Below are 14,451 nucleotides of genomic sequence, written 5' to 3' on the forward strand. Positions count from 1 at the left end.
GGTGCAGGCCTAGTAGGAGAACCTGGGGAACACCTCTGCTAGGCACAGCTGCCACTGGTGAGTGTGTCAGAGCTCGGAGCACACTACAGCAGGCTGGGCTGCAGCATCTGTTGGCACATGTGCGAGCTGGGTGTGGGGGTGGGCTAGGCAATGGCAGTCCACAGCATACACACTGGCATGAGTGAGAATCAGGAAAGAGTGCAAGCTGGTCCAGGTTGGACAGCAACACCTGCCACTGGGAGTAGGCCAGGTTGTGCTGGGTTGTGCTATGTTGCTGCACCCACTGATGAATGCTGAGAGTGGGGTTGGGCCAGGCTAAGCCAGGCTATAGCATCTACTGGCAAATGCCAGGACTGGGGACAGGCCATTTCAGGCTGGGCTACACACCTGCTGGTTTTACCAAGACCCAGGGCTGAGAGTGAGCCCGGTAGAACTTCAGGGACCCCTCCTTGCCGGGCTGCTTCCACCACAGCATGAGATGGGATTGTGGTGAGCTGGTTTGGGGGTGGGTCAGGCTGGGCTAAGCTACTGTACCCGCTGGTGTGCATGTGAGTCAGAATAGGTGCAGGCCTGCCAAGCTAGGCCACCGTATCAGGGAGCAGTGCCAGGACAGGATGCAAGTCACGTCAGACTGGACTGGAGTATCCCCTGGCAGGCATGAAGATCTGGGGCTTGGAGCATGCCTGGCAGAATTGTGGGCACTCTCCTTCTAGGATGTACCTATCCCTAGTGAGCACAAGAACCAGAGCTGGAGATGGGTCAGGCAGAGGCACCTGTTGGCAATGTGGCCTGGATCTAGGAGTGGGGCAGGCTGAGCTCAGCTGCTGTGCCTGTGGGTGGCACAAGAACTGGATGGGCTATTGCCTGGGCTGGGCTAGGCTGCAGCAGGGGCTGGCATGTGCAAAATCTAGGGCTAGAGCCAGCCTGGTGGGAAGTCTTGGGAGTCTTGAAGACTAGGGATGGCACCCACTGGTATGCGTGAGAATTGGGTCTGTGGCCGGCTGGCTGGGTTGGGCCACAGAACCCATCTGTTTGTGTGAGAGATGGGGCTGAGACAGAACTGACCAAGCTATATCCCCTGGTATGTGTGTTGGCTGGTGCAGGTGACAGACTTCACCCGATCTTGCACTGGCTGGTAGACGTTAAGTCTGAGGTCACCCCAGGCAAGGTTTCTTGGAGGACTTTCTGATTAGACCACTGATCTCAGACTCTGGCTACAGGGAAAATCATACGACGTGTGGGCTGATCTTGGAGTGCGTTTATTAGGACTGGGCCTCCTAAGTTGCTAATGCCTGTGTAGTAGATCATGTAGCATGGCCAGATGCACATGGGAGACATGACAGCCAACTTATCTAGACCAGCCAGGGACAAATTGCCTCGTCATTGGATGGAATGCAGAACAGGTTAGACAATACTCCTAGCTAAGCTTTACCACGTTTCTTGGTATGTCGATGCACTAAGGTGGACTTCGTCAACCAAGAGACGTTGGAAACATTTTCTCAGCCCTGGTACAACGAAGTTGACAACTGTTCAAGCAACAATAACCTTAGAACATTCTTCCCCACATCAGGATCTCTAAGGTGTCATCAAATGATTGTCCCCCCCATTCATGGGTGCTGATATAGTTTGACAGTAAGGAGCAGCCTCCTCTCATTTCCTCCTGCAGACAAAGGAGGAAAAAAACAAAACAAAAAAACCTGAAACATTTGTTCCACTTACCTTCCTCCATACCCAATCTTCCCTACCCCAACTGGAGGACCATATGGGCATACATCCCTCTCAATTATGTAAACAATAATAAAAATAAAATTTAAAAAAGAATCTAAGAAAATAAAAGACTAGACATTAGTTTAACGATCTGCTAAATTTACAGGTCAAAGGGGGAAAAAAACCCATGATGTTATTTTTTTTACACATTAAGACTTGTGAATTTCTTCTTTCTTTTTATATAAAGTTCTTTCTCAGGCTTCCTGAGGTTGACACAATAATTAAAAAAAAAAAAAAAACCAAATTGGAATAGGTAAAGTTTTTTTTTAATGTAGCATATTACAGTGGCAGCATTTCAAATAATTCATGAGAAGAGAAACTTTCCTGTGGAGCCGCCAATGGGCATCCTGGTGGGAAGGGGACAGCAGGTGCCAGTTGGTTAGGATAACTCTCATTCTTCCACATTTCAACTGCATTTATCCATCGTACATACTGAATTTACTGATGAGCTTTGATGTGAAGGATTCTGTACCTGAAAACAAAACAGAAACACTTTTAATGCAAAGCTTTGGAATAACTGGCAAATTGTAATACATAGAATAAAATAAGTTGAAATCACTCCTTTATAACATAGACAAAAACACATCTCATTTAGTATAAAACATTAAATGGAGAAATATAAATAAATTTTAAGAAAATATGGACGAACATTAACTGATGTTGGGGATGAGGAGGACTGTTTTTTTGTTTTGTTTTGTTTTGTTTTGTTTTTTTTGCGGGTGGAGGGGAGGAGCAGAAAGATTCCATCAGGATTCCATTGCCTCGCTCACTCCCCCAATACCCACAGCAGTCAAGGCCGGGCTGGCACTGCAGCTGGGGTGTCCCATGTAAGTGGCAGGAGTCCACTCTTGTGAACCACCTCCAGAGCCTCAGGGTCCACATTAGTGGGAAGCTGGGGTAAAGAGCTGGAGCAGGGATCAAACCCAGGCACTCCACTGGGAGATGCAGGCATATTCAGCAGCAATTTCTTCATTAGGTTGAATGTCACCCAAGGTGAGGACCTTTCCAAGCAAGCTGACAAAGGCAGAAGCTATAATAAAAGGCACTATTTGTATTGGTTTTTCAAGAAGTGTGTGTCTTTGATTCAGGTTCAAAAGTGCTCACTGCCAAAGCGGTATAGGAGTGCTGTGTCATAGGGCCGAAGGTGGCTCAAGGCACTGTCAGTCCCATATCAGCATCTTCACATCACCAAAATGCACATTCAAATAAAGTGCAAGATAAGCACACGTAACAGAACACATGTCCCAGGGGCTCATGTTCCAAGCAGACTCTTGGCCTAAACCCTTCCTCTCTTAGACATCCTGGAGCCTTAAATGCTGCTTTCTGGAAAGTCACAACGTCATTAGCACAGAAAGGCTCTGAAAAGTTCTACAATAGAAAATGAATAAAACAACCTCAGGGCACATTCTACTACACCACTCTTCCCTCTGTTACCTTAAGATTTTTTGGCACAGGGCCCAGCACAGTGGCCTAGCGGCTAAAAGTTCTCACCCTGAATGCACCAGGATCCCGTATGGGCACCAGTTCTAATCCCAGCAGCCCTACTTCCCATCCAGCTCCCTGATGGCATCCTGGGAAAGCAATCAAGGACAGCCAAAGCCTTGGGACCCTGTACCCATGTGGGAGGCCAAGAAGAGGTTCCAGGCTCCTGGCTTCAGATTGGCTCAGGTCTGGCAGTTGCAGCCTCTTGGGGAGTGAATCAGCAGTTGGAAGATCTTCCTCTCTGTATATCTGACTTTCCAATAAAAACAAAATAAATCTTTACATAAATAAAAAAAAAATTAAAAAAGATCTTTTGGCACACCTCGTGCTAAATGCCAGGCTCTGTGGAATCAGTGCTTGCACAGGGCAAGGTTGTGTGGGAGGTGTCTGGGGAAGAGTCACTGCTGTCCACTGGCTTACTGCTTTACTAGCACTCACTCGGAGCCACTGTCCTGAGCGGCCTGTGCCACCAGCGCTGACGCTCTCACAAGGTCCACACTCAACTGCTGCCCTCTGAAACACAAACCTCCAGCTTGCAGATGGCCTTGGACTAAAGTCTGACTTATCGCCATCACGATGTACTTTTATCTTGAAATATGAAATGACTTACACATCTTCTCTCGTCTGTCATAACATGTCTTCTGCAAGTATGCATACAGAAACCCCACCAGGCACTCTTTGTTTACATTTCATGTTGCAGGCAGGAAAGGAACTGAACAGCTCCTTTTAGGGGACAGAGAGAGAAAGATTCCTGAGAGGTCTCAGACTCTCCATAAACATTTCATTGTTACTAAAAGAAAGATACCAGAGTTTCATTTTTCAAGAAGATGATTAAATTTTGCTTCACCCTAAGACCACCCTTCAGTTTCAGAACATAGAGAAAAGGAAAAGAAGAAAAGGAGGAAAAGGTAATACCGATGCAGCGACAAGCATTCCCTGCCCAGGTAACAAGGGTGATTTAGTCTCCATTTAAAAATTAACGTTAAAACTGAAAAACATTACGTTTATGAGCATTAAGATTCAACGTCTGGTCTAAGTGTCTGTTTAAATGCCAATGTAAATAATATCTGATTATTCCAGATAATCAGATGTTCATATTTTATTTTTTATTAAACATATATTTATTTGAATGGCAGAGATGCAGAGTTTCCATTTGCTGGTTCATTCTCCAAAGGCCCACGACCCCCGGGACCGGGCCAAGCCAAAGCCTGCAGCTGAGAGCTCCAGCTCAGCATCCACTGAGCCACCACCACCTGCTGCCTCCCAGCAGGAGCACAAGCAGCAAGCAGAGCCAGAACTCCAACTCGGGATGTGGGTGCCATCTGCACCATCCTGGCAAATGCCCACCCCAAATATCATATTTTAATGAAAGTTCTGGTGTTTCAAAATCCAGAAACACCAATTTTATTTGAGTACCACTTAAGTACTCTGTAAAGCTATATTAATCATTTTTAAAATAAGGTTAATATTTTTGCTTCTTTGATATCTGAATTTAACATAGTGGCTAATTATTATTGGGAACCAAAATACAGTTCTTCACTGTATACTTATTATTATACTTACAGTACAAAGGTTTTGTAAACCTAAATATACAGATAGATACATGGGTACATTTGCAGTACTGACAGCTCACTGTTATCCCTGTGTAGGACACACTGTATGTGGCATGTTAGGACTTAACTCTAGCACTTCTCTCTATAAAATGGCCAGGAAACTCTGCCCCATACACTGTCACTATGTCCTTTGGCCTTCAACTGATACAAACATAAGGTTAAACTCAAGCAAACTCAAGCACTCAAAACATCATCTTTTACGATGCCTATCTGGAAAAGTCATAAATATTAATTATTTAAAGAAATACAAAAAGTTTTTAGACTCTGGCAGCAGAGAATTGGTGGGTTCTACTGGGATATCTTTGGCTCTTAAGCTGAGACACACTGCCACAGGTGGCAGTCATTCATTCATTCAACAGCATCTACTGAGGCTGCCATGTGCCTGGCACAGGGCACCCAACAACCAGCACACCACCTACCCTTTGGAACAGCCTTACTCATAGTCCAGTCGGAAAACAGGACAATAGACCAGTAAATTCTATAATTTCAAATAATGGCTGGGGTTATAAAGAAAACGAGTGGTATAGGGAAGGTAGAAAGGTATTCAAGTGGCTTTTTAGGAAACACATTTGGAGCTGAAACCTGAGCAGATATACCTTGAATTCTATCCGGGAAGAATTCTGCAAGCGGATTAGGTTCACAGGTTCTGAGACAGGAATGCACTTGGAGTATCTGAAGACCCAGAAGCAGGCCAGGATGGCTAGAGTACACGAGCAGAAAATGAGACCAGTGCCGCCAGGGGCCAACCACACAGGGGCCAGCCACACAGGGGCCAGCCACACAGGGCCAGCCACACAGGGGCCAACCACACAGGGGCCAACCACACAGGGTCAGCCACACAGGGGCCAGCCACACAGGGCTAGCCACACAGGGGCCAGCCACACAGGGGCCAGCCACACAGGGTCGTGTACACTGACTTTGTCGGTCCTCAGAAATCACTGTTTCAAGAGACATGCTTCAGACACAATGAGATCGGACTCTAAACTCTGGAACTTTTAAATTTTACTTTTTTTAAAAAAAGAAGATTTATTTTTATTGGAAAGTCAGATATATAGAGAGCAGGAGAGACAGAGAGGAAGATCTTTCAACTGCTGATTCACTCTCCAACTGACTGCAACAGCCGGTGCTGAACCAATCCAAAGCCAGGAGCCTGGAACTTCCTCCATGTCTCCCACGCGGGTGCAGGGTCCCAAGTCTTTGGGCTGTCCTTGACTGCTTTCCCAGGCCACAAGCAGAGAGCTGGATGGGAAGCAGGGCTGCCGGGATTAGAACCGGCGACCATATGGGATCCTGGGGTGTGCAAGGCAAGGACCTTAACCACTACATTATCACGCTGGGCCCTAAATTTTACTTTTAAAAATCAATTTTGTGGGCCCAGCACAGTAGCCTAGTGGCTAAAGTCCTCACCTTGCACACACTGGGATCCCCTATGGGTTTAGGTTCTAATCCAAGTGGCCCTACTTCCCATTCAACTTCCTGCCTTGGCCTGGGAAGGCAGTTGAGGACAGCCCAAAGCCTTGGGACCCTGCACCTGTGTGAGAGACCCAGAAGAGGCTCCGGGCTCCTGGCATTGGATTAGCTCAGCTCATGCTGTTTCAGCCACTTGGAGAGTGAATCAACAGATGGAAGATCTTCCTCTCTGTATATTTGACTTTCCAATATAACTAAATAAATCTTTTTTTAAAAAATCAACTTTGTGGGGTCAGTGCAATGCCTCAATTGGCTAATTCTCTTCTCTGCAGCACTGCATTTCCTGGACATGGTTCAAGTGTTGGCTGCTCCACTTCCCATCCAGCTCCTTGCTAATGTGCCTGGAAAGGCAGAAGATGGCCCTAGTATTTGGGCCCCTGCTACTCACGTGGGAGACTTGAATGTGGCTCCAGGTTTTCAGCTTTAGCTTAGTATAGCCTTGATTGCTGTCGCCACTAGGAGAATGAACCAGTGGCTAGAATCTCTCTGTCCCTCCCCCTCTGTAACTGCCTTTCAAACAAATAAATTTTTTAAATATTTATTTATTTTTATTGCAAAGTCAGATTTATATATATATATACATATATGTATATATATATATGTATATATATATATACAGAGGAGGAGAGACAGAGAGAAATATCTTCTGTCTGATGATTCACTCCCCAAGTGACTGCAATGCCCTGAGCTGAGCCAATCCGAAGCCAGGAGCCTGGAACCTCCTCCAGGTCTCCCATGTGGGTGCAAGGTCCCAAGGCTTTGGGCCGTCCTCCACTGCTTTCCCAGGCCAGAAGCAGGGAGCTGGATTGGAATCAGGGCTGTCAGGATTAGAACTGGTGCCCATATGGGATCCTGGTGCGTTCAAGGTGAGGACTTCAGCTGCTAGGCCACGACACAGGGCCCTGAAACAAATAAATCTTAAAAAACAAACAAACAAACAAACAAAGAAAAACAGCCTCAGGAGTTTGGGCAAATGTAAAAATCCACATCACTGTTATCATAGGCAAGGTAAAAAGAATTCCTATCATTCCACAAAATTACCTTTGCCCTTGGCAGCCACTGCCCATCTTCCCAATCACACCAGAGCCAGAGACTTAACTGGGATTTTGAGACACACTAATTAAAAAAAAAAATTACATTTTATTTATTTATTTGAAAGGCAGAGTGACAGAGAGGGAGTGAGACAAAGTGAGAAAGAGGTCTTCTGTCCACTATTTCACTATTCAAATGGCTGCAATAGCTGGGACTGAGTCAGGATGGAGTCAGGAGCCAGAACTCCATTTGGGTCACCTGTGTGGTTGGAAGGGCCCAGAGCACCTGGGCTATCTTCTGCTGCCTTCTCAGGCACACTAGCAGGGAGTGAGATCAGAAATGGAGCAGCTGGGACCTGAAACTGAGCTCATTTGGGGTACGAGTGTTGCAGGTGGCTTAACCCACTGTAGTACAATGCCAGCCCCAAGATTCACTATTTTTCAGTGTGGACTTAAAGGATCTAGATGTATGCTACCAAATATGGTCATCACTGGTCTAGTGGCTAAATTCTACTAAAATGAAACTAACAATCTTCAGTTGCAGGAGGCACATTCTAAATGCTTGATGGCCTCATGTGACTTGTGGCTGCCAGCACAGGCAGAGCATAGTTCATCCATGCAGACAGTTCCTTTGACCCTGTGGAATTTGACTTTCCACAGTAGGTAGCCCAGCAGCCAGAACACCAAGCTAGCTTTAGGCAGCTTGCTCTCTGTGGTTATTACCTTAATCACTAAGTAATTAGTAAAGAGTTCTGTTCCCTACTTAGAGCAGGAAGCTGAAGGTGGGGGAGCACCCACTGTTGACTGCAGAGATTTTTACTACAAGGGAATTCTTCCTAAGTCACTCAATTAAAAATGTGTCCCGTTTTCTTTAAGTAGTGATTTCCTTAGATCAATTTCTAAGGCACAATTTTAAAAATTTACTTATTTCTATCAGAAAGCAGATTTATTGAGAGAAGGAGAGACATTCATTCCCCAAGTGGCCCAAACAGCCAGGGCTGAGCTGATCCAAAGCCAGGAGCCAGGACCTTCTTCTGGGTCTCCCAGGGTTCCATGTCTTTGGGTCGTCCTCGACTGCTATCCCAGGTCACAAGCAGGGAGCTGGATTGGAAGTGGAGCAGCTGGGACATGAACCAATAGGCACATGAGATATCATGCTTGGAGGTTGAAGACTAGCCTGTGGAACCAATGAGCCAGCCCCTTAAGGCACAATTTTGTTTTATGAAAAATTAAATCTCAAAAATCTTAGTCTTATCGCTCAGTCTTCTCATCTGCAGAATAGGAATGATCATAGCACCTGCCTGGCAAGTATAATCCAAGGACCAACGAAACAGACCCCGAAGCAAAGAAAGGTTGCAAGCAGGTGTGAAAGATATTAATAGCTACTATTATAATTTCGGATTCTTTAAAAAGTACATGCTATATATACAGCAAAACCCTTGAATGGTCCCTTAAAAGAGTTAACAAACTGCAATCTCCAACTGCTAACTCATCATTTCAATTTTCCATTTAGTTTATTTTTATATATATTCTATAAGGAAATAGTATCAGGATCTTCCCCAGAAGGCCTATAGCCTGGAAAGCAGTGATTCTCAAACTCTGCTGCTTGGACCAACATCATCAGCAACCAAGGAACTTGCTAGAAATGTGAATTCTCTGGCTCTACCCAGACATGCCTGTTCTGGGGTGTAGCCCAGCAGTCTGCTTTAGCAAGCCCTACATTTGATTCTGATGCTGACTAAAGTTCGAGAGCTGCTGTGTGAAGGCCTATCATGCAGTCTGTTCTGGAACCCTCTCATTTTTTGGTAATGACAAATACTGCTCATCTTTCTTGCCCACTTTGCTTTGCAACTCTTGCTCACAAAGTTTTCCTTCCACTTTTGAACATCCTTCTGCACGCGCCTCTAGAGCATAGCTCCGGCCTTCTCCAGCTAAGGCCTGATACAGACCATATGGAGGGTTTCAAGGCCGGGTAAGTAGTTTGTCTCTAGAGAGCTTAGTGTGAGACCTGAAGGAGTGAAGTGCTGGCCTGCCGGAACACAGCGACATTTAAAAAAGTGAAGTCACAGTAGCCCAGTGAAAAAACACCCAAACCAAATGTGGCTGCTGGCCATGAGTTCGCACTGACTTCTTGAGTGTTCTCTCTAATCAATCGGCAGCTCTTTGACTGTGGGAGACTGAGTGCTCAACAAGGAAAACCTTGATCCTGAGCCCAGTCGGCCAGGCAGCGATAAAAACGGCAGCTTCCTAGAGTTAAATCTTACTCGTATTGGAAGGACAATCGGATATCTCAGGAGTGATAATTTTAAATTTATTTTTAAGGAGCAGGTGAGACTAAGACAGAAAACTGATTCAGAGATCTTCCATCTACCTGCCGTTTCACTTTCCAAATACCCACACTGGCTGGGGCTGGGCCAGGGAGCCAGGGGCCTAGGACTCCGCCCGGCTGCTCCAGTTTCTTGGCCATCACTGCTGCCTCTCAGGGTGCGATGAGCAGGAAACTGGATCAGGAGTTGAGTGGAGATTCAAAGCTAGGATCTCTCATCCTAACGTGGGTGTGCCACGCAACATGCTGACACTGCTGTGCCATGCATGGGTCCTACTCACGGAGTGTTGGAAGATCAGAGTAACGTATTTAAAAACATCTGCTCTACAATAAATCCTCAACAAATATTTCATAGTGTTTGTAGTACTTGCTGTGCATTTTCTATTAATCATATGCCTTACTTTTTTTTAAAAAGATTTATTTTTATTATTATTATTATTTTCTCATTGGAAAGGTGGATATACAGAGAGGAGAGACAGAGAGGAAGATCTTCCATCCAATGATCACTCCCCAAGTGAGCGCAACGGCCGATACTATTCCGGTCCGAAGCCAGGAGCCTCTTCCGGGTCTCCCACGCGGGTGCAGGGACCCAAAGCTTTGGGCCGTCCTCGACTGCTTTCCTGGGCCACAAGCAGGGAGCTGGAAGGGAAGCGGGGCTGCCGGGATAGAACCGGCGCCCATATGGGATCCCAGGCGTTCATATGCCTTACTTATAAACAATTTACTTTAGCCTTCTCTTTTGATAAGCACTTGGCTACCCTGGGACACAGTTGGCTTTCTGCCTCCCTTTAGTTCCTACTTCAGTTTCCAGTCTCATCCAAGCCCAGCACAGACTTTAACCAAAGCTTGAGACGGTCTGATTGCATGTGGCAGGGATTCAGAGCACAACAGTCGACTCTTAGTATAGATGGACATTTTATGTAGGCAAGTATGTATGTATGAGCTGGCTTGTAACCAGCTCCAAAATCATGATCCCCTCACTCATATTAAAACAAAATGAGGCATTGATGGTTGTGCACTGTTGTTAAAAGTGAATGACTTATGCTTTTACATTTACCATGTTTGTTAAAAGCAATACAGGAAGTCTAGAAGTTTCATACTAGAAGTGATGAAAATAATGAGTTTCTGTTTCAACTTTGTTTTGCTGTTCAGATATTAGAGGTGCTGGGATGGTGGAAGCGGTTGGTATCAGAACAGCTAACAGTAGGGACACAGCTGGGAGCAGTTCCCTTCCCGTCCCTCACCTACCCATGCCTCCCCAAACCCCATACAAGAGAAAGGGAAAGAAAAGGAAAATTGGAAGCATTAAGCATTTGTCCATCCACCTTCTCCCATGCTTTAACCCTCCCCACCCTAGTCAGTGGTCCTCAGTGGCTTGCATTCCTGTCCACTATGTAAACAACAACAAAAATAAAATAAGAAAAAAGAAAACAGTAGGTGCACTGCTCATTTTTCCCGTCTGGAAAACTGAGACAGTAAGATTATCCCACAAAAATCGTGTGGGTTAATTAGGGTGCAGGCATTTAACCTAATGGTTTAGATACTCATCGTCCACAAGAAAATGCCTAGTTTCATTCCAGGTTCTAAGTTCCCAGTTTCCCACTCAGCAAGCAGAGTTGAAAGTAAAATATCTAGTTCTGATTAACTGGGTTCCTTCCCCGCACCTGGGACACCTGGACTATGTCCTACCTCCTGGGTCCTGCCTGGCTGACCCAGGCTCAGCGCTCCAGGGCATTCAATGTGTGAACCAGCAAGTGGAGGTCACCTCTTGGTAGCAGGCAAATAAAAAATAATACTAATAAAAAAGAAAGCTAATTAGGTAATTAAGTTCATCTCAAGTAGGGAGAAGCAGGAAACACAAGGATCTATGGAGCTAAGGGTTAGAGGATTCCTGCACTCCCAGGGCTACAATAAAAAAAAGTGAATACCTCTGCCTTGAAAAAATTTTTCTCTTACTTGGTGCGTTTTCTTCCCTTCTAAGTGCCAATAAAATATTAACTCACATATTGAATTTACCATGCTTAATATCACTGCCCTTTATGTTCATTTTCTTTATGAATTCTGTACCTGCAGACTTTAAATTAATGACTTTCAAAGTAAATGATCTAATTCAATTATACAACTGCTTGGAAACTTAACTATTCTCACATGAACTAGGTTTTATTCAGGCATATTTGTTTTTTTCTCAGAAGGATACTTTTTAAAATATTTATTTATTTTTGTTGGGAAGGCAGATTTGTAGAGAAAAGGAGAGAGAAAGATCTTCTGTCAGCTGGCTCACTCCCCTAGTGTCCACAGCAATTAGAGCTGAGCTGATCCAAAGCCAGGTGCCAGGAGCTTCTTTCAGGTCTCCCAAATGGGTGCAGGATCCCAAGGCTTTGGGACGTGTTCTACTGATTCCCTAGGCCACAAGCAGGGAGCTGGAAGGGAAGTGGAACAGCCGGAATATGTATTGGCACCCATATGAAATCCTGGGTGCATGCAAAGGGAGGACTTTAACCACTAGGCTACTGTGCTGGGCCCAAAAGGATAGTTCTTAAGACTATGAAAAATACAGCAAGAAATGAGTTTAAATATAAAACCCAGTTTTGGAAAGAATGTTCTAACTCGACCTGATGCCACATAGGAAAATGAAACCCTGACCAATGAAACTCACTATCCTTGGCAAGCCAGAGAAAAACTCTCCATTTCTTAACTGGGGTGAGAAGTGGCTACTTTGTCAAGGTGGGATTCAAAAATGACATATTCAAATGCAATTTAATAAACGTGCTTCTCCATTCATGTATTTCACCTGAAGGAAAAATCTTACTAATGTTAAGACCTCAAAGTGCATGGCAGAACTGGAACTGTAGACTACTGTCATTTCAAGTGCTCATACATTTTCATCATTCAAGTCTTGGGAAGTAAAGTTTCACTCGGGTGTAAATGCTCAGTCACAGCAGAAGATAACTTACACTTAAAGGGCATATATTTCCCAAATTACAAACATTCAATTACAATCAGTTCTTCCAGGCTGCTACTATTCTCTTACTGTCTGAATAAAGACTGTTTCCTTGTGCGAATTAATTTTTGAGAAAAATTTCATTGGTGAATATTCCCTTCAAGATATGTAACATTATTTACATTGTAACGAAGGTACATTATGGAAGTAACACTTCTTGCAATGAATAAAATTGGCGAGAAAACACCACTGGAAGGAGTTGTCTTTTAAGCACTTCTTTTGAAGGAAACTACAGACAATTATTAGACGCAAGTCAGTACCAACAACCTTCATGAGTGTCTATCCAATGTAGCCCACTTGAAAATATCAAATTCTACTTACTAAAAAAAATAAATAAATAAACCTATTGAGGCAGACAGTTTTCTTGTCAGCTATGTAAGAAATTATTCATGAATTGTACTGGTGTCTCTATTTTGTGCCAATGTTTCAAGATTTTTTGAGGGAATTATTTTACAACAGGCAAATAATGAAATAATGGTGGCTGCCTATCCTGAAGCCCAGCAAAACGTCAGGGCCTAATAGCTATACTGAAGTCATGTAAACAGTAATTGAGAACGGGCTCATTCACAGAGGCCTTCATCTTGAACAACTCATATAATTCCTTCTATTCTCCATTTCTTTAATTCTAAATGATGTTAACAACACCCGGAAAAGGTATTCCTGAACTGTGGAAGGATCAACTACATGTGAACACATGACGTGGATTATAAAGCAGCAGTAATTAAGTGACAGCTACTAATTCTACGTCATTCTGCCTGTCTATTCCCATGCCTGCAGAATGCGTTCAGACTGAGGTCTGAAAGCCCATCCAGTCACTTATTGGCTGTGTGAACTCGAATGGGTCATTTTTTTTTTCTGGATCAGTTTTTGGAGATGGTCATTATGAAAATTAAATGCTATTGAGCATATTAATGCTGTGCCAGACATTAGTTCAGAGTTTAACTAATACCTGCCGTTAAATTAATATCCTCATGTGACAATTTTTAAGGAGCAAATGAAGGTCTGTTTAGTTAAAACGCTTAATGCATACATATCTACATGCATACAGAAACTTCGACGCACAGTCAAGGTATTACCATTTGTACGGCGACTTGCAGATACACAGGAAACCAGAAACCAAATGGCGCCCCAGTGACTCCACAGGGCGGGGGGCAGAGGCCGAGAATTGGGCTCGGGCGCCTCGCTGGCTCCACGCACCCGTAGGAATGAGAATGCAGACGTGGAACAGAAAAAGGTCCTCACAAAACACCTCGAGAATCCATTCTTTCCCCTTCTTTAAGTCCTCCGGTTTGGACTAGGCCACTTCATCCAACTTTCCCGACCGCCCTCTCCCTGGACATTTATTTATTTACCGTACCTTCTTTACTGAGCGCTTTTCCACTGCCCCTCCCCTTCAGGCCGCCGTGAACTTCAGACCCTCCGCTGCGACTCCCACTCCCTTAATTCTTATTTTTCCCAAGCTTGCCTACATCTTCCCTCCGCCTAAGACAGCAGCGTAGCTGGACGCACCGCAGGGCATCCTTGGAAATGTGGTCTGTCGGAGTCATTTGCCTGGACCGCACAGTGGGCAAGACGCCATAGGAGAGTTAGTTACAACTACAAATCCCGAGAGGCAATGCAAAATCACCATCTTCCTCTCTTGCCCTCCCGTTTCTTAGGTTTCCTTTTCCTCCTCTTCGCAGGCGCTAAGCCGCTAGGTCGCACGGTATTTGTAGTTTCCTGGGGACCTAAATTCTTAGCGTTCGGTGGTCAGGAGAGCGG

The 14,451-nt window shown here is 44.7% G+C and overlaps 1 long non-coding RNA gene across 1 annotated transcript; it reads right to left on the minus strand.

The window, feature by feature from the left end:
* Positions 1-2,018: 2,018 nt before the first annotated feature.
* LOC121165852 lies at positions 2,019-14,357 on the minus strand. The gene is made up of 2 exons (XR_005885329.1): positions 14,048-14,357; positions 2,019-2,239 (listed from the first exon to the last, which is right to left on the minus strand). It is a non-coding gene; the product is annotated as an uncharacterized LOC121165852 (long non-coding RNA).
* Between the last annotated feature and the right edge of the window lie 94 nt (positions 14,358-14,451).

Source organism: Ochotona curzoniae, unplaced genomic scaffold (assembly GCF_017591425.1).
Source record: "Ochotona curzoniae isolate NIBS_2020 unplaced genomic scaffold, NIBS_Ocur_1.0 contig_1071, whole genome shotgun sequence".
NCBI lineage: Eukaryota > Metazoa > Chordata > Mammalia > Lagomorpha > Ochotonidae > Ochotona > Ochotona curzoniae.